The sequence below is a fragment of the Danio rerio genome, chromosome 4 (genome assembly GCF_049306965.1).
Source record: "Danio rerio strain Tuebingen ecotype United States chromosome 4, GRCz12tu, whole genome shotgun sequence".
Lineage (NCBI taxonomy): Eukaryota > Metazoa > Chordata > Actinopteri > Cypriniformes > Danionidae > Danio > Danio rerio.
Window position 1 is genome coordinate 56,222,346 of NC_133179.1, and position 18,672 is coordinate 56,241,017.

The following is an 18,672-nucleotide window of genomic DNA, read 5'->3' on the forward strand; positions in this document are numbered from 1 at the left end:
AAACCGGCATTCACAGAAAAAAGGCATCTGTGTAAGCCACAACGCCCTTACAAAACAAAAGACAACTGTAAGGGTTCAACTGAAATTTGAACCTAGGATTTCTCATGGCATGAACGAGAATCATACTCCTAGACCAGCAAGCCACTATGCAAGAAATATTTATGTGGCGACACTATCTGCTGACAAATTGGAATTCTTTGAAAGACGTTTTTACGAAAGACATAATGCCCTGTAAAACACAGGACACCTGCAAGTGCTCGTCCAGAAATTGAACCTGAGACCATTCGCAACCGAAGCGAGAATCATACCCATAGACCAACGAGCCACTAAATTGGGAGAATTTCACAAGGCGTCAGTTAGTCAGAAATCTTTCTCTAACGAATCAAGGGCACCCTAAGTGAGAATCATACCCCTAGACCAACGAGCCACTGCAAAACAGCAACTTTATATGGCAACACTATCTGCTGACAAACTGGCGTTCTCAGAAAAAAGCCTTCTGTGTAAGCCACAACGACCTTACAAAACAGCAGACAACTGTAAGGGCTCAACCGAAATTTGAATCTGGGATTTTTCATTGCATGAACGAAAATCATACTCCTAGACCAGCAAGCCACTATGCAAAGGAATGTTTTATGTGGCGACACTATCTGCTGACAAACTGGAATTCTTCGAAAGACATTTTTATGAAAGACATAATGTCCTGTAAAACTCAGAGCACTTGCAAGGGCTAATCCAGGAATTGAACCCGGGTCTTCTCGCAACCGAAGCGAGAATCATACCCATAGACCAACGAGCAACAAAATTAAGAGGATTTCACATGGCGTCAGAAGCATCAGATAGTCAGAAATCTTTCTCTATCTAATCAAGGGCACCCTAAGCGAGAATCATACGCCTAGACCAACGAGCCACAAAAGCATGATTATTTCACAAGACATTAGAAGCAACAGATGGGCCAGAAATCCTTATCTAACAAACATTAAAGCAGGGCTTTTGCTTCATTTGGACCTAGGACTTCTGCAAGGGTTTGTCCAGGATTTGAAGCCGGACCTCTCGCACCTTAAAATGAGAATCATACCCCCAAACCAACTAGCTACTGTAACAGCCACTGTACATGGCAAAACTATCTACTGACAAACCGGCATTCTCAGAAAAAAGGCCTTTGTGTAAGCCACAAAGCCCTTACAAAACAGCAGACAACTGTAAGGGCTCAACCGAAATTTGAATCTGGGATCTCTCACGGCATGAACGAGAATCATACTCCTTGACAACCAAGCCACTATGCAAAGGAATGTTTTATGTGCCGACACTATCTGCTGACAAACTGGAATTCTTCGAAAAACGTTTTTTATGAAAGCCATAATGCCCTGCGAAACAATAGAATAACTGCAAGGGCTCGCCCAGGATTTGAACCCTAGACCTCTCGCACCCTAAGCGAGAATTATACCCCTAGACCAACGAGCCACAAAAGCTTGAATATTTCACAAGACATCAGAAGCAACAGATGGTCAGAAATCCTTATCTAACAAACATTGAAGCAGGGCTTTTGCTTCATTTAGACCCGGGATTTCTGCAATGGTTCGTCCAGGATTTGAAAACGGGACCTCTCGCACCTAATGCGAGAATCAAGCTCGTAGACCAACGAGCAACTGCAAAACAGCAACTTTACATGGCAACACTATCTGCTGACAAACTGGCATTCTCAGAAATAAGGCCTCTGTGTAAGCCACAACGACCTTACAAAACAGCAGACAACTGTAAGCGCTCAACCGAAATTTGAATCTGGGATTTTTCATTGCATGAACGAAAATCATACTCCTAGACCAGCAAGCCACTATGCAAAGGAATGTTTTATGTGGCGACACTATCTGCTGACAAACTGGAATTCTTCGAAAGACATTTTAATGAAAGACATAGTGCCCTGTAAAAGACATAACACCTGCAAGGGCTCGTCCGGGATTTGAACCCGGGACCTCTCACACCCTAAGCGAGAATCATACCCCTAGACCAACGAGCCAATACAGTGATAAAATTTCACATGGCGTCAGAAGCATCAGATAGTCAGAAAACTTTCTTTGACGAATCAAGGGCACCCTAAGCCAGAATCATGCCCGTAGACCAACGAGCAACTGCAAAACAGCCACTTTACATGGCAACACTATCTGCTGCCAAACCGGCATTCTCAGAAAAAAGGCCTCTGTGTAAGCCACAACGCCCTTACAAAACAAAAGACAACTGTAAGGGTTCAACTGAAATTTGAACCTAGGATTTCTCATGGCATGAACGAGAATCATACTCCTAGACCAGCAAGCCACTATGCAAGAAATATTTTATGTGGCGACACTATCTGCTGACAAATTGGAATTCTTTGAAAGGTGTTTTTACGAAAGACATAATGCCCTGTAAACCACATTACACCTGCAAGGGCTAATCCGGGAATTGAACCCGGGTCCTCTCGCAACCGAAGCGAGAATCATACCCATAGACCAATGAGCCACTAAATTGAGAGAATTTCACAAGACGTCAGATAGACAGAAATCTTTCTCTAACGAATCAAGGGCACCTTAAGGGAGAATCATACCCTTAGACCACAGAGCCACTGCAAAACAGCAACTTTATATGGCAACACTATCTGCTGACAAACTGGCATTCTCAGAAAAAAGGATTCTGTGTGAGCCACAACGACCTTACAAAACAGCAGACAACTGTAAGGGCTCAACCGAAATTTGAATCTGGGATTTTTCATTGAATGAACGAAAATCATACTCCTAGACCAGCAAGCCACTATGCAAAGGAATGTTTTATGTGGCGACACTATCTGCTGACAAATTGAAATTCTTTGAAAGACATTTTTATGGAAGACATAATGCCCTGTAAAACAACAGAATAACTGCAAGGGCTCGTCCGGGATTTGAACCCGGGACCTCTCGCACCCTAAGCGAGAATCATACCCCTAGACCAACGAGCCACAAAAGCTTGAATATTTCACAAGACATCAGAAGCAACAGATGGTCAGAAATCCTTATCTAACAAACATTGAAGCAGGGCTTTTGCTTCATTTGGACCCGGGACTTCTGCAATGGTTCGTCCAGGATTTGAAAACGGGACCTCTCGCACCTAATGCGAGAATCAAGCTCGTAGACCAACAAGCAATTGCAAAACAGCAACTTTACATGGCAACACTATCTGCTGACAAACTGGCATTCTCAGAAATAAGGCCTCTGTGTAAGCCACAACGACCTTACAAAACAGCAGACAACTGTAAGGGCTCAACCGAAATTTGAATCTGGGATTTTTCATTGCATGAACGAAAATCATACTCCTAGACCAGCAAGCCACTATGCAAAGGAATGTTTTATGTGGCGACACTATCTGCTGACAAACTAGAATTCTTCGAAAGACATTTTAATGAAAGACATAGTGCCCTGTAAAACACATAACACCTGCAAGGGCTCGTCCGGGATTTGAACCCGGGACCTCCCACACCCGAAGCGAGAATCATACCCCTAGACCAACGAGCCAATACAGTGATAAAATTTCACATGGCGTCAGAAGCATCAGATAGTCAGAAAACTTTCTCTGACGAATCAAGGGCACCCTAAGCCAGAATCATACCCCTAGACCAACGAGCCACTGCAAAACAGTAACTTTACATGGCAACACTATCTGCTGCCAAACCGGCATTCTCAGAAAAAAGGCCTCTGTGTAAGCCACAACGTCCTTACAAAACAAAAGACAACTGTAAGGGTTCAACTGAAATTTGAACCTAGGATTTCTCATGGCATGAACGAGAATCATACTCCTAGACCAGCAAGCCACTATGCAAGAAATATTTTATGTGGCGACACTATCTGCTGACAAATTGGAATTCTTTAAAAGACGTTTTTATGAAAGACATAATGCCCTGTAAAACACATTACACCTGCAAGGGCTAATCCGGGAATTGAACCCGGGCCCTCTCGCAACCGAAGCGAGAATCATACCCATAGACCAATGAGCCACTAAATTGAAAGAATTTCACAAGACGTCAGATAGACAGAAATCTTTCTCTAACGAATCAAGGGCACCCTAAGGGAGAATCATACCCTTAGACCACAGAGCCACTGCAAAACAGCAACTTTATATGGCAAAACTATCTGCTGACAAACTGGCATTCTCAGAAAAAAGGATTCTGTGTGAGCCACAACGACCTTACAAAACAGCAGACAACTGTAAGGGCTCAACCGAAATTTGAATCTGGGATTTTTCATTGAATGAACGAAAATCATACTCCTAGACCAGAAAGCCACTATGCAAAGGAATGTTTTATGTGGCGACACTATCTGCTGACAAATTGAAATTCTTCGAAAGACATTTTTATGAAAGACATAATGCCCTGTAAAACAACAGAATAACGGCAAGGGCTCGTCCGGGATTTAAACCCGGGACCTCTCGCACCTAATGCAAGAATCAAGCTCGTAGACCAACGAGCAACTGCAAAACAGCAACTTTACATGGCAACACTATCTGCTGACAAACTGGCATTCTCAGAAATAAGGCCTCTGTGTAAGCCACAACGACCTTACAAAACAGCAGACAACTGTAAGGGCTCAACCGAAATTTGAATCTGGGATTTTTCATTGCATGAACGAAAATCATACTCCTAGACCAGCAAGCCACTATGCAAAGGAATGTTTTATGTGGCGACACTATCTGCTGACAAACTGGAATTCTTCGAAAGACATTTTAATGAAAGACATAGTGCCCTGTAAAACACATAACACCTGCAAGGGCTCTTCCGGGATTTGAACCCAGGACCTCTCACACCCGAAGCGAGAATCATACCCCTAGACCAACGAGCCAATACAGTGATAGAATTTCACATGGCGTCAGAAGCATCAGATAGTCAGAAAACTTTCTCTGACGAATCAAGGGCACCCCAAGCCAGAATCATACCCCTAGACCAACGAGCCACTGCAAAACAGTAACTTTACATGGCAACACTATCTGCTGACAAACCGGCATTCTCAGAAAAAAGGCCTCTTTGTAAGCCACAACGCTCTTACAAAACAAAAGACAACTGTAAGGGTTCAACTGAAATTTGAACCTAGGATTTCTCTAAGCGAGAATCATACCCCTAGACCAACGAGCCACAAAAGCGTGAAAATTTCACAAGACATCAGAAGCAACAGATGGTCAGAAATCCTTATCTAACAAACATTGAAGCAGGGCTTTTGCTTCATTTGGACCCGGGACCTCTGCAATGGTTCGTCCAGGATTTGAAAACGGGACCTCTCGCACCTTAAGCGAGAATCATGCCCGTAGACCAACAAGCAACTGCAAAACAGCAACTGTACATGGCAACACTATCTGCTGACAAACCGGCATTCTCAGAAAAAAGGCCTCTGTGTAAGCCACAACGCCCTTACCAAACAAAAGACAACTGTAAGGGTTCAACTGAAATTTGAACCTAGGATTTCTCATGGCATGAACGAGAATCATACTCCTAGACCAGCAAGCCACTATGCAAGAAATATTTTATGTGGCGACACTATCTGCTGACAAATTGGAATTCTTTGAAAGACGTTTTTACGAAAGACATAATGCCCTGTAAAACACATTACACCTGCAAGGGCTAATCTGGGAATTGAACCCGGGTCCTCTCGCAACCGAAGCGAGAATCATACCCATAGACCAATGAGCCACTAAATTGAGTGAATTTCACAAGACGTCAGATAGACAGAAATCTTTCTCTAACGAATCAAGGGCACCCTAAGGGAGAATCATACCCTTAGACCACAGAGCCACTGCAAAACAGCAACTTTATATGGCAACACTATCTGCTGACAAACTGGCATTCTCAGAAAAAAGGATTCTGTGTGAGCCACAACGACCTTACAAAACAGCAGACAACTGTAAGGGCTCAACCGAAATTTGAATCTGGGATTTTTCATTGAATGAACGAAAATCATACTCCTAGACCAGAAAGCCACTATGCAAAGGAATGTTTTATGTGGCGACACTATCTGCTGACAAATTGAAATTCTTCGAAAGACATTTTTATGGAAGACATAATGCCCTGTAAAACAACAGAATAACTGCAAGGGCTCGTCCGGGATTTGAACCCGGGACCTCTCGCACCCTAAGCGAGAATCATACCCCTAGACCAACGAGCCACAAAAGCTTGAATATTTCACAAGACATCAGAAGCAACAGATGGTCAGAAATCCTTATCTAACAAACATTGAAGCAGGGCTTTTGCTTCATTTGGACCCGGGACTTCTGCAATGGTTCGTCCAGGATTTGAAAACGGGACCTCTCGCACCTAATGCGAGAATCAAGCTCGTAGACCAACAAGCAATTGCAAAACAGCAACTTTACATGGCAACACTATCTGCTGACAAACTGGCATTCTCAGAAATAAGGCCTCTGTGTAAGCCACAACGACCTTACAAAACAGCAGACAACTGTAAGGGCTCAACCGAAATTTGAATCTGGGATTTTTCATTGCATGAACGAAAATCATACTCCTAGACCAGCAAGCCACTATGCAAAGGAATGTTTTATGTGGCGACACTATCTGCTGACAAACTAGAATTCTTCGAAAGACATTTTAATGAAAGACATAGTGCCCTGTAAAACACATAACACCTGCAAGGGCTCGTCCGGGATTTGAACCCGGGACCTCTCAAACCCGAAGCGAGAATCATACCCCTAGACCAACGAGCCAATACAGTGATAAAATTTCACATGGCGTCAGAAGCATCAGATAGTCAGAAAACTTTCTCTGACGAATCAAGGGCACCCTAAGCCAGAATCATACCCCTAGACCAACGAGCCACTGCAAAACAGTAACTTTACATGGCAACACTATCTGCTGCCAAACCGGCATTCTCAGAAAAAAGGCCTCTGTGTAAGCCACAACGCCCTTACAAAACAAAAGACAACTGTAAGGGTTCAACTGAAATTTGAACCTAGGATTTCTCATGGCATGAACGAGAATCATACTCCTAGACCAGCAAGCCACTATGCAAGAAATATTTTATGTGGCGACACTATCTGCTGACAAATTGGAATTCTTTAAAAGACGTTTTTATGAAAGACATAATGCCCTGTAAAACACATTACACCTGCAAGGGCTAATCCGGGAATTGAACCCGGGTCCTCTCGCAACCGAAGCGAGAATCATACCCATAGACCAATGAGCCACTAAATTGAAAGAATTTCACAAGACGTCAGATAGACAGAAATCTTTCTCTAACGAATCAAGGGCACCCTAAGGGAGAATCATACCCTTAGACCACAGAGCCACTGCAAAACAGCAACTTTATATGGCAAAACTATCTGCTGACAAACTGGCATTCTCAGAAAAAAGGATTCTGTGTGAGCCACAACGACCTTACAAAACAGCAGACAACTGTAAGGGCTCAACCGAAATTTGAATCTGGGATTTTTCATTGAATGAACGAAAATCATACTCCTAGACCAGAAAGCCACTATGCAAAGGAATGTTTTATGTGGCGACACTATCTGCTGACAAATTGAAATTCTTCGAAAGACATTTTTATGAAAGACATAATGCCCTGTAAAACAACAGAATAACGGCAAGGGCTCGTCCGGGATTTGAACCCGGGACCTCTCGCACCTAATGCGAGAATCAAGCTCGTAGACCAACGAGCAACTGCAAAACAGCAACTTTACATGGCAACACTATCTGCTGACAAACTGGCATTCTCAGAAATAAGGCCTCTGTGTAAGCCACAACGACCTTACAAAACAGCAGACAACTGTAAGGGCTCAACCGAAATTTGAATCTGGGATTTTTCATTGCATAAACGAAAATCATACTCCTAGACCAGCAAGCCACTATGCAAGAAATATTTTATGTGGCGACACTATCTGCTGACAAATTGGATATCTTTGAAAGACGTTTTTCCGAAAGACATAATGCCCTGTAAAACACAGTACACCTGCAAGGGCTAATCCAGGAATTGAACCCGGGTCCTTTCGCAACCGAAGCAAGAATCATACCCATAGACCAATGAGCCACTAAATTGAGACAATTTCACAAGACGTCAGATAGACAGAAATCTTTCTCTAACGAATCAAGGGCACCCTAAGGGAGAATCATACCCTTAGACCACAGATCCACTGCAAAACAGCAACTTTACATGGCAACACTATCTGCTGACAAACTGGCATTCTCAGAAATAAGGCCTCTGTGTAAGCCACAACGACCTTACAAAACAGCAGACAACTGTAAGGGCTCAACCGAAATTTGAATCTGGGATTTTTCATTGCATGAACGAAAAACATTCTCCTAGACCAGCAAGCCACTATGCAAAGGAATGTTTTATGTGGCGACACTATCTGCTGACAAACTGGAATTGTTCGAAAGACATTTTAATGAAAGACATAGTGCCCTGTAAAACACATAACACATGCAAGGGCTCGTCCGGGATTTGAACCCGGGACCTCTCACACCCTAAGCGAGAACCATACCCCTAGACCAACGAGCCAATACAGTGATATAATTTCACATGGCGTCAGAAGCATCAGATAGTCAGAAAACTTTCTCTGACGAATCAAGGGCACCCTAAGCCAGAATCATACCCCTAGACCAACGAGCAACTGCAAAACAGCCACTTTACATGGCAACACTATCTGCTGACAAACCGGCATTCTCAGAAAAAGGCCTCTGTGTAAGCCACAATGCCCTTACAAAACAAAAGACAACTGTAAGGGTTCAACTGAAATTTGAACCTAGGATTTCTCATGGCATGAACGAGAATCATACTCCTAGACCAGCAAGCCACTATGCAAGAAATATTTTATGTGGCGACACTATCTGCTGACAAATTGGAATTCTTTGAAAGACGTTTTTACGAAAGACATAATGCCCTGTAAAACACATTACACCTGCAAGGGCTAATCTGGGAATTGAACCCGGGTCCTCTCGCAACCGAAGCGAGAATCATACCCATAGACCAATGAGCCACTAAATTGAGAGAATTTCACAAGACGTCAGATAGACAGAAATCTTTCTCTAACGAATCAAGGGCACCCTAAGGGAGAATCATACCCTTAGACCACAGAGCCACTGCAAAACAGCAACTTTATATGGCAACACTATCTGCTGAGAAACTGGCATTCTCAGAAAAAAGGATTCTGTGTGAGCCACAACGACCTTACAAAACAGCAGACAACTGTAAGGGCTCAACCGAAATTTGAATCTGGGATTTTTCATTGAATGAACGAAAATCATATGCCTAGACCAGCAAGCCACTATGCAAAGGAATGTTTTATGTGGCGACACTATCTGCTGACAAATTAAAATTCTTCGAAAGACATTTTTATGAAAGACATAATGCCCTGTAAAACAACAGAATAACTGCAAGGGCTCGTCCAGGATTTGAACCCGGGACCTCTCGCACCCTAAGCGAGAATCATACCCCTAGACCAACGAGCCACAAAAACTTGAATATTTCACAAGACATCAGAAGCAACAGATGGTCAGAAATCCTTATCTAACAAACATTGAAGCAGGGCTTTTGCTTCATTTGGACCCGGGACTTCTGCAATGGTTCGTCCAGGATTTGAAAACGGGACCTCTCGCACCTTAAGCGAGAATCATGCCCGTAGACCAATGAGCAACTGCAAAACAGCCACTTTACATGGCAACACTATCTGCTGACAAACCGGCATTCTCAGAAAAAAGGCCTGTGTAAGCCACAACGCCCTTACAAAACAAAAGACAACTGTAAGGGTTCAACTGAAATTTGAACCTAGGAGTTCTCATGGCATGAACGAGAATCAAACTCCTAAAACAGCAAGCCACTATGCAAGAAATATTTTATGTGGCGACACTATCTGCTGACAAATTGGATATCTTTGAAAGACGTTTTTCCGAAAGACATAATGCCCTGTAAAACACTGTACACCTGCAAGGGCTAATCCAGGAATTGAACCCGGGTCCTCTCGCAACCGAAGCGAGAATCATACCCATAGACTAATGAGCCACTAAATTGAGAGAATTTCACAAGACGTCAGATGGTCAGAAATCTTTCTCTAACGAATCAAGGGCACCCTAAGTGAGAATCATACCCCTAGACCACCGAGCCACTGCAAAACAGCAACTTTATGTGGCAACACTATCTGCTGACAAACTGGCATTCTCAGAAAAAAGGCCTCTGTGTAAGCCACAGCCACCTTACAAAACAGCAGACAAGTGTAAGGGCTGTGTAAGGGCTCAACCGAAATTTGAATCTGGGAATTTTCATTGAATGAACGAAAATCATACGCCTAGACGAGCAAGCCACTATGCAAAGGAATGTTTTAATGTGGCGACACTATCTGCTGACAAATTGAAATTCTTCGAAAGACATTTTTATGAAAGACATAATGCCCTGTAAAACAACAGAATAACTACAAGGGCTCGTCCGGATTTTGAACCCGGGACCTCTCGCACCCTAAGTTAGAATCATACCCCTAGACCAACAAGCCACAAAAGCTTGAATATTTCACAAGACATCAGAAGCAACAGATGGTCAGAAATCCTTGTCTAACAAACATTGAAGCAGGGCTTTTGCTTCATTTGGACCCGGGACTTCTGCAATGGTTCGTATAGGATTTGAAAACGGGACCTCTCGCACCTAATGCGAGAATCAAGCTCGTAGACCAACGAGCAACTGCAAAACAGCCACTTTACATGGCAACACTATCTGCTGACAAACTGGCATTCACAGAAATAAGGCCTCTGTGTAAGCCACAACGACCTTACAAAACAGCAGACAACTGTAAGGGCTCAACCGAAATTTGAATCTGGGATTTTTCATTGCATGAACGAAAATCATACTCCTAGACCAGCAAGCCACTATGCAAAGGAATGTTTTATGTGGCGACACTATCTGCTGACAAACTGGAATTGTTCGAAAGACATTTTAATGAAAGACATAGTGCCCTGTAAAACACATAACACCTGCAAGGGCTCGTCCGGGATTTGAACCCGGGACCTCTCACACCCAAAGTGAGAATCATACCCCTAGACCAACGAGCCGCTAATTTGAGATAATTTCACATGCTGTCAGAAGCATCAGATAGTCAGAAAACTTTCTCTAACGAATCAAGGGCACCCTAAGCGAGAATTATACCCCTAGACCAACGAGCCACTGCAAAACAGTAACTTTATATGGCAACACTATCTGCTGACGAACTGGCATTCTCAGAAAAAAGGCCTCTGTGTAAGCCACAACGCCCTTACAAAACAGCAGACAACTGTAAGGGCTCAACCGAAATTTGAATCTGGGATTTCTCATTGCATGAAAGAAAATCATATGCCTAGACCAGCAAGCCACTATGCAAAGGAATGTTTTATGTGGCGACACTATCTGCTGACAAACTGGAATTTTTCGAAAGACATTTTTTTAGTCTTTATTTTAACAAAACAAAAAAGAACAGAACAATGACCACAGCTTACAACCAAGAAATTTGCATCACAGCACATAATGAAAATCAAAATCAAAAAGAAGACATAAAAATACAGAGTAATAATAAAAATAGAAAAGTACATAAATTAACTAAAGTTTATGGTGATTTAAGGTTTTGCAAAAATGTACCTGAAATCCTAGGACATACATATTCAAGGAACGGAGTCCAGATCTGATAAAAAGTGTCCCTTTTTCCCCTTGACCAGTGAGTAAAGTATTCCAATGACATAAGATCAAATATTACCATTCTGATACTGTTGGGGGTTTGTCAGATATCCATTTGAGAAAAATACATTTACGTGCAGCATAGGTAAGAAAGTTAAACAACTTCCTGTTTCTTGCACTCTTTAAATTATTATCAGTAAGACCTAACAAAAAATTAAGAAAATCAAAGTCCCATCTTGTATTAAATATAAGACTTAATCTTCTACAAATCTGTACCCAATAGCCTTTGATATATGTACAGTTCCAAATACAATGTATAAAATCACCTTCTTCAACTTTGCATTTTAAACAGAATGGAGAATAATTTGGATTAAACATGTCTACGTGATGGGGTAATTTAGAGACGATGTAAAATTTTAAACTGTTGTTTTTTTTAGTTCTATTACAGATTGATATATTGTCAGCAAACTGCCAAATGTGTATCCAAGTTTCTGGATCGATTGAACATCCTAGATCTTTCTGCCAAACATCTTGAGTTGCCTCATTATTAACTTTTGCGCCTAGTGTAACGGGGGAAAAAATGAAACTGTGAATTGAGTATGAATGGTGTCAAAATGCTTGTTTTTGTTAAAAATATCTGTTCTAATTAAATCAAAATCCTATGTTCACTGTTAAACTGTGTTATACATCATGGGGAAAAATAGACACCTACAGGTGAGAAAGGGGGTATAATGGGTGGAGTCAGCCGGCCATTTTGTCAGTTCACTTGTTGATCAAAAGCTGTTGAGAGTGATTTTTTTTCTGATGACCAGACCTGGTACACTTATTGTCTGTGTGGAGCCCTGTTTTCTTTTGGAGAACACTATAAAGTGAACTTGTTCAGGTAAACTGCTTCCGCGTGATCATTATAAAAAACCATACGAACTAGGAGGGGTTACACTAGCAGCAAACCTTCATAACAATGCTTTATTAGTGATTTCGATCTATTATCGAGGAGCACCTTTTCTATTGGGGTAGGATAACAAGAAAATCCAGGGACAACATGTTTCTGCACAAAACTTCTAATTTGTAAATATCTAAAAAAATTATTTGGGGGTAATTTATATTTTGTCTTCAGTTGTTCAAATGATAATATTACCTCCTTTTCAAATAAATCTTTTATAGTGGTTATACCTGCATGCCTCCACAATGTTAAACCTTCGTCCGTAATTCCAGGTTGAAAATCTAAATTTCGTTGTATCGGCGTTATAGGGGACAAAATTTTGCCTTTTCCTTCCCAGTTCCTTATTTTTTTTCCACACTCTTAATGTATTACTCACGATCCTATTCTGCCCTAGACCAGGGATTCTTTGAACATCTAAAACAAATGGTAGACTGGCCAATGAAATTGCTGAGCCATCACTTAAGTTGACTGATTCAATGTCTAACCAGACAGAATATGGTTAATTTCTTACCCATTCAAAAACATATCGAAATTGGGTGGCCAGCTGATACAACCTAATATCTGGAACTGCAAGGACTCCTTTATGTCCAGGAAGTTGCATCTTAGTCAATTTTAGTCTTGGTTTCTTTCTATTCCAAATGAAAGAACTGAACCAGCTGTTAACATCCCTAATTCTAGTGCAATTTAGAAGAATTGGGATTATTTGGAATAAATATAAAAATCGGGGCAAGACTACTATCTTGATCAGGGTTATCCTTCCTAAAATAGACAGTGGTAGAGAAGTCCATCTATCCAAATCTTCACGTACACAACGCAGAAGAGGGTCAAAATGTGTCTTATACATATTTTTTAACATTGGAGTGACAAAGATCCCAAGATAGGTAAAGCCCTGTTTTGTTACTTTAAAAGGAAAAGAAACTTGGGGCGGTTGAGATCTTTGTTTCCCCCGGGGCATAGCCTCAGATTTAGAAAAAAATATTTTATAGCTTGAAACCTCACTAAATTGCTCAATAACCTCATTATTGAGAAAGCTGATAGGTCTATATGAAGAGCATTCATCTTTTGGTTTTCCTTTTTTAAGTATTAGGCTAATATTAGCCTCTCTAAGAGATCTAGGCAGAGATTTAGTTTCAAAAGTTAAACATCTGAAGCAGTGGTTCCATTACCAGAGTGTGAAATTCTTTATAAAATTCTACACTAAAACCATCAGGTCCTGGTGCTTTCCCTGAATGTACCATTTTTAAGGCCTTCATTAATTCCTCTTTATCTATTGATGCATTTAGCTGTTTTCTTTGTACATCACTAATTTTTGGTAAGTTAATTTTTGAAAAAAATATTTTAATTAGTTCAGACCTATTTGCTATTTTTTCACTGGTATACAAGTCAGAATAGAACTTTCTAAATATATTATTAATACCTTTACTGTCAATTCTTTGATACATGTCTTTGATACATTAAATATTCTGTGAGTCGGCCCTCTTTTTTACAAGGCAGGCCAGATATTTACTTGGCTTGTTGCCAAACTCATATAATTTTTGTTTAATAAACCAAAGATTCTGACTTGCTTTCTGAGTAAGAAAGGAATTTAATGCAGCTCTTGCGGCTAAAGTTTTGTTAATACTAGCTGGGTTTTGTAAATACTCCCTCTCTGCATCATCCAGCTGTGATTCAAGTGCTCTTTGTTTTACTAGGCTTTCTTTTTTCTTTTTACTTTGATATGCAATAATAAGGCCCCTGGAAAAAGCTTTATAAGTTTCCCACAATGTTGACGGAGAAACCTCAGAAGTATTATTAATTATGTAAAATAGTTTAAATTCCATATGGAAGTATGAAATAAAATTATGGTCTTTCAATAAATAGGGGTGAAATCTCCATCTACCAGTATGCGGCAATCTATCGCCATGCAATAGTTGCATATATAAAGGTGCATGATCCGAGATGGTTTTATTGCCAATCTCACAGGAAACAACCGAGGATAACAAAACTTTAGGGGTGAAGAAATAATCGATCCTTGAGCTAGTCTTATGAACACCTGAAAAATAAGTAAACCCTTTACTACCATGGTTAAGCATTCGCCAAACATCAACATATCTCAGATCACCAAAGATTTTATCAATCAGCTTAGCTCGCCTGGTTGGAAAGGAGTTATCAACAGGATCTTTATCTAGAAGTGGGTTCATTAAACAGTTTAAATCCCCTCCTACTACGGACTGTGCACAGGCAAGCTCAGCTAACTGAACAAAAGCCTTGGACATAAAATCTAATGGATGGTTTGGGGGTATATACACATTCATTAGTGAAATATAATCATCTAAAAGTAAGCCTTTTATCAAAACATATCTCCCACTCTTGTCCTTAATATAAGTATCCAGTGTAAAAGGTATTTTTTTTGTTAATTAAAATACAGACTCCACTGCTATTTGAAGGATGAAAAAAATACTTGCCCCACCCAGTCTCTCTGAAGTTTAAGATGTTTTGCATCTTTCATATGAGTCTCTTGAAGCAGCGCTATGTCCACTTTTTTACTCTTCAAAAAAGAAATTACTTTTTTTCTCTTGATTGGATTACTCATACCCCGTACATTCCAAGAACAAATTTTTAAAGTCGACTGATCCATTGTTGCTGAGTCATTTTATGCTGACATTTTAAATACTTAGAAAGCTTAATGTAAACTGTGGTCTTCATCCAAAAACAACAACTATATACTAAACTGTAAGCTTTTGAACAAAAGCAAACATAAAAACACAAAACGTATGAACTTGAAACCAAATAAGGATTTCAAAAAGGGGGTAACCATCAGAAAAGGCCTCAAAGGACCCTAAACCTGACTATGTATGCAGGTGCGTTGTTTCCGCTCCGGCATTTGAATCATCCAATACAGCCAGTCCCAATAATATATTTACATTATAAGAGAAGTGGATCATTTTAGTGAGTCTAAAGTTCAAGTATCTGTTTCGTCGTTCATCAGAGCACACAAAGAGTCAATAAATGTCATTGCTTTCTCTGGACTGTTAAATACCTTCACAGAGTTATAAGCCGTTATTCTCAGGGTAGCAGGGTAGATCAGAGAGTAGCGATATCCCATTTCCAGAAGTCTCTTCCTTGCCTCATCAAATCCACGTCGTTTTCTTTGTGTCTCCGCGGAAAAGTCTTGAAAGAAGTAAATTTTCTTACCTTCAAAACGCACTTCTTTTAGCTGCCTCGCCGCATCCATCACTCGTTGTCGATCTGCAAAGTTGTGGAATCGGACAATCTTTGTATACCTTTCGGAACCAGGAGCACCAATCCTGTGTGCTCGTTCCAACTTCACTCGATCATTCTTCGTTTCCATAGGAAGTATATCGGGAATCCATTTTTCCATGAAATTTATCACAGACGTCCCCTCTGTCTTCTCCGGGAGACCAATGATTCTCAGATTACAACGCCGTCCCCTATTTTCCTGATCATCCGACCTTTCCATTGACCAGGTCTCACTGGAAGAAGAGACAGTACTGTCTCAATGTGATCTCCTGGCTAAATAAAGGAAATGAAATAAAGGAAATGAGAGCAGCGATCGTCTTTTCCATCTGCACAATTCGAATCTCCGTAGCTGTAGCCGCGTTTTCAAGGGTTAGGATGCATTGCTCGGCCTCTTCGGTTAGTGGTACGCTGCACTTCATTCAAAACATTTTGTATTTTCTCAAGAATCAACTCTAACTTAAAGTCAATTATCTTTGCGATGTTGGCTGTCAGTGACTCAACCACTGTACTCATTTCAGGGCTGAGATCGCAGCTAGCTTGTGAGGCTAATACATTCTGGTCATCATTCTTGTCAGTCTCGTTAGAAGCGGCCCCATCTTTCCTCTCAGTGTTCTTTTTCTTGCTTTTTGCTGGCATTCTCACCAAAGACGATCCCCAAAAGTTTTCAAGTGATATGAAATAATGTTATAACTAACATTTATCGACAACAATATCTATTTAAAAGCTTAGTTCAGGATAATTTTGGTTATTTAGCCGGAGCTTAATCCAAACACCGCTTATTTGGTCGCCTGCATCGCCACGCCCCCCCCTAGTGTATTTTGTTAACATTTTATTTAAATTATTTATTATTTATATATGTGTGTGTATTTATATAGTTTATAACCATAATAGTTCTACAGTTTATTCTATTTCACTTGTTGTTGGTTTCTATTTTATTGCACATTAGATTTAAATAGTGTATTTATTTTGTTAACATTTTATTTAACTTATTATTTATAAATGTGTGTGTGTGTGTGTGTACAGAGTGTATAAAGTTTACAACTATAATAGTTCTTCAATTTATACTATTTCACTTGTTGGTTTCTATTTTATTTCACATTTTATAAAAATAATTTATTTTGTTAACATTTTATTTAACTGTTTATTATTTATGTGTATGTCTATAGTTTATACAGTTTATAACCACAATAGTTCTTTAATTACCTTGTTTGATTCTGTTTTATTGCACTTTTTATTTAAATAGTTTATTTATTTTGTTGACATTTTATTTAACTTATTTATTATTTATATGTGTGTGTATGTATAAAGTGTATACAGGTTACAACCATAATAGTTCAATTTATTCTATTTCACTTATTGTTGGTTTCTAAATTTATTTAACATTTAATTTAATTTGTTACTTATGTTTTTATTCTGTTAATATTTAAAATTTAATTTTTAAGTTAACTTTTTTATGTTCATTACTGTTTTGTTGACCATTGTTAAATAAATATTGCAATAATAAATGTCCTTGACTTTTAAGTCCACTTTGTGTCGGTTTCTGTTTGTATTTAACATTTTATTAACATTGTTTATTTATATTGTTAATACTGTATTATTAATAACTAATTTATTATTTTTACATTTTCTACTCTATATTCATTACTGTTCTGTTGACAATTGTTAGGTAAATAGAAAATGTAAAAGATGCAAGAAGGTTTGATATAATCAAAGCAGTCACGGAGCTGATTGGAGAAGGAAGAATTCTGGCGGTGAGACCCAAACAAACAAGGGAGTATGAAGTAACAATGGAGACTGAAGATGACACCGAAATTTTAATAGACAATGGATTGACAATTAAAGGAGTGAAATCTGAAGTACGGAGGTTACAAAACAGAGACTATGTTGTTTCGTTCAAGCATCTGGCTGTTTACCTAGCTGATGAAGAAATTTTAAGCAAGCTAGAGGGATGGGGAGTTTTCCCCATGTCTAAAACTAAAAGAAGATTGTATCCTGGCACAAACATAGAAGATGGAACAAGGTTTGTAAAAAAAAGATTTCCAGAAGAGACGGTCTCCCTACCATACAGTACCAAAATCGAGACGGCGGAAGGGCCAAAGCACTTTAGAGTCATGCACACCAATCAGGTAAAAACCTGTCGACTATGCATAAGCTCAGACCATGTGATGAAGGAATGCCCAGAATTCAGGTGCTTCAAATGTGACGAAAGGGGACATTTCGCTAGGACCTGTACAACTGTGTTGGGCCCGGATTGTAAATTGGCCCTAATACCTGCAGGGAGCTTGTCACGCTGAGTTGGCTTTGTCCGCTTGATTGAAAAACGCGTACACCTTGTTTTATCGTTGCACGCCAAACTTCGCTGGTGAAAGCACTTGTGGGGTTTCTGTAGTGTAGTGGTCATCACGTTCGCCCAACACGCGAAAGGTCCTCTGTTCGAAACCGAGCAGAAACAGCGTTCTTGTTTTGGCGAGAAAATAATAGCATCCACTGCTGCACCAGCAATGATCGTCAACAGGCATCCAATCAAAAAGGGTTATCTGCTAGTTATACTCCTGAAGGTTTCCGTAGTGTAGTGGTTATCACGTTCGCCTTACACGCGAAAGGTACCCAGTTCGAAACTGGGTGGAAACAACATCTGGCTTTTACGACAATTGTCAAATCAGGCTTCTGTTGAGTACTGATGTTCACTGAAAACATTCTTTCTGCAGAGCGTTGTGAGGCTAGAAGTTTGAATTCAACTCAGTGTTTACCTCCCCTTGCGGTGTCGCAAACTTGCGTAGAATCTGATTTCTTTTAGCTTTGTGTTGTGCATGAGCAGGTGGCCAATGCGTTTGCTAGCCCTCCACGATTATCATGTTTTCA

The 18,672-nt window shown here is 40.2% G+C and overlaps 2 protein-coding genes, 1 long non-coding RNA gene and 10 other non-coding genes across 14 annotated transcripts in view; 5 read left to right on the plus strand and 8 right to left on the minus strand.

Moving 5' to 3' along the window:
- si:ch73-110p20.1 overlaps positions 1–18,672 on the plus strand; it is a 592,105-nt gene that overhangs the window by 516,935 nt on the left and 56,498 nt on the right.
- Positions 1–18,672, plus strand: part of LOC137491103 (uncharacterized) — a 1,183,352-nt gene that overhangs the window by 55,899 nt on the left and 1,108,781 nt on the right. The window lies entirely within an intron of this gene.
- LOC137489733 (uncharacterized) overlaps positions 1–18,672 on the plus strand; it is a 281,585-nt gene that overhangs the window by 14,285 nt on the left and 248,628 nt on the right. The gene's annotated exons all lie outside the window — the stretch shown is intronic.
- On the minus strand, positions 1,943–2,014 carry trnap-agg (transfer RNA proline (anticodon AGG)). The gene has a single exon. It is a non-coding gene; the product is annotated as a tRNA-Pro (tRNA).
- Positions 2,894–2,965, minus strand: trnap-agg (transfer RNA proline (anticodon AGG)). The gene has a single exon. It is a non-coding gene; the product is annotated as a tRNA-Pro (tRNA).
- trnap-cgg (transfer RNA proline (anticodon CGG)) lies at positions 3,447–3,518 on the minus strand. The gene has a single exon. It is a non-coding gene; the product is annotated as a tRNA-Pro (tRNA).
- Positions 6,081–6,152, minus strand: trnap-agg (transfer RNA proline (anticodon AGG)). Its single transcript has one exon. It is a non-coding gene; the product is annotated as a tRNA-Pro (tRNA).
- On the minus strand, positions 6,634–6,705 carry trnap-cgg (transfer RNA proline (anticodon CGG)). Its single transcript has one exon. It is a non-coding gene; the product is annotated as a tRNA-Pro (tRNA).
- On the minus strand, positions 8,424–8,495 carry trnap-agg (transfer RNA proline (anticodon AGG)). Its single transcript has one exon. It is a non-coding gene; the product is annotated as a tRNA-Pro (tRNA).
- Positions 9,374–9,445, minus strand: trnap-agg (transfer RNA proline (anticodon AGG)). Its single transcript has one exon. It is a non-coding gene; the product is annotated as a tRNA-Pro (tRNA).
- Positions 10,961–11,032, minus strand: trnap-ugg (transfer RNA proline (anticodon UGG)). Its single transcript has one exon. It is a non-coding gene; the product is annotated as a tRNA-Pro (tRNA).
- On the plus strand, positions 18,190–18,262 carry trnav-aac (transfer RNA valine (anticodon AAC)). The gene has a single exon. It is a non-coding gene; the product is annotated as a tRNA-Val (tRNA).
- On the plus strand, positions 18,369–18,441 carry trnav-uac (transfer RNA valine (anticodon UAC)). Its single transcript has one exon. It is a non-coding gene; the product is annotated as a tRNA-Val (tRNA).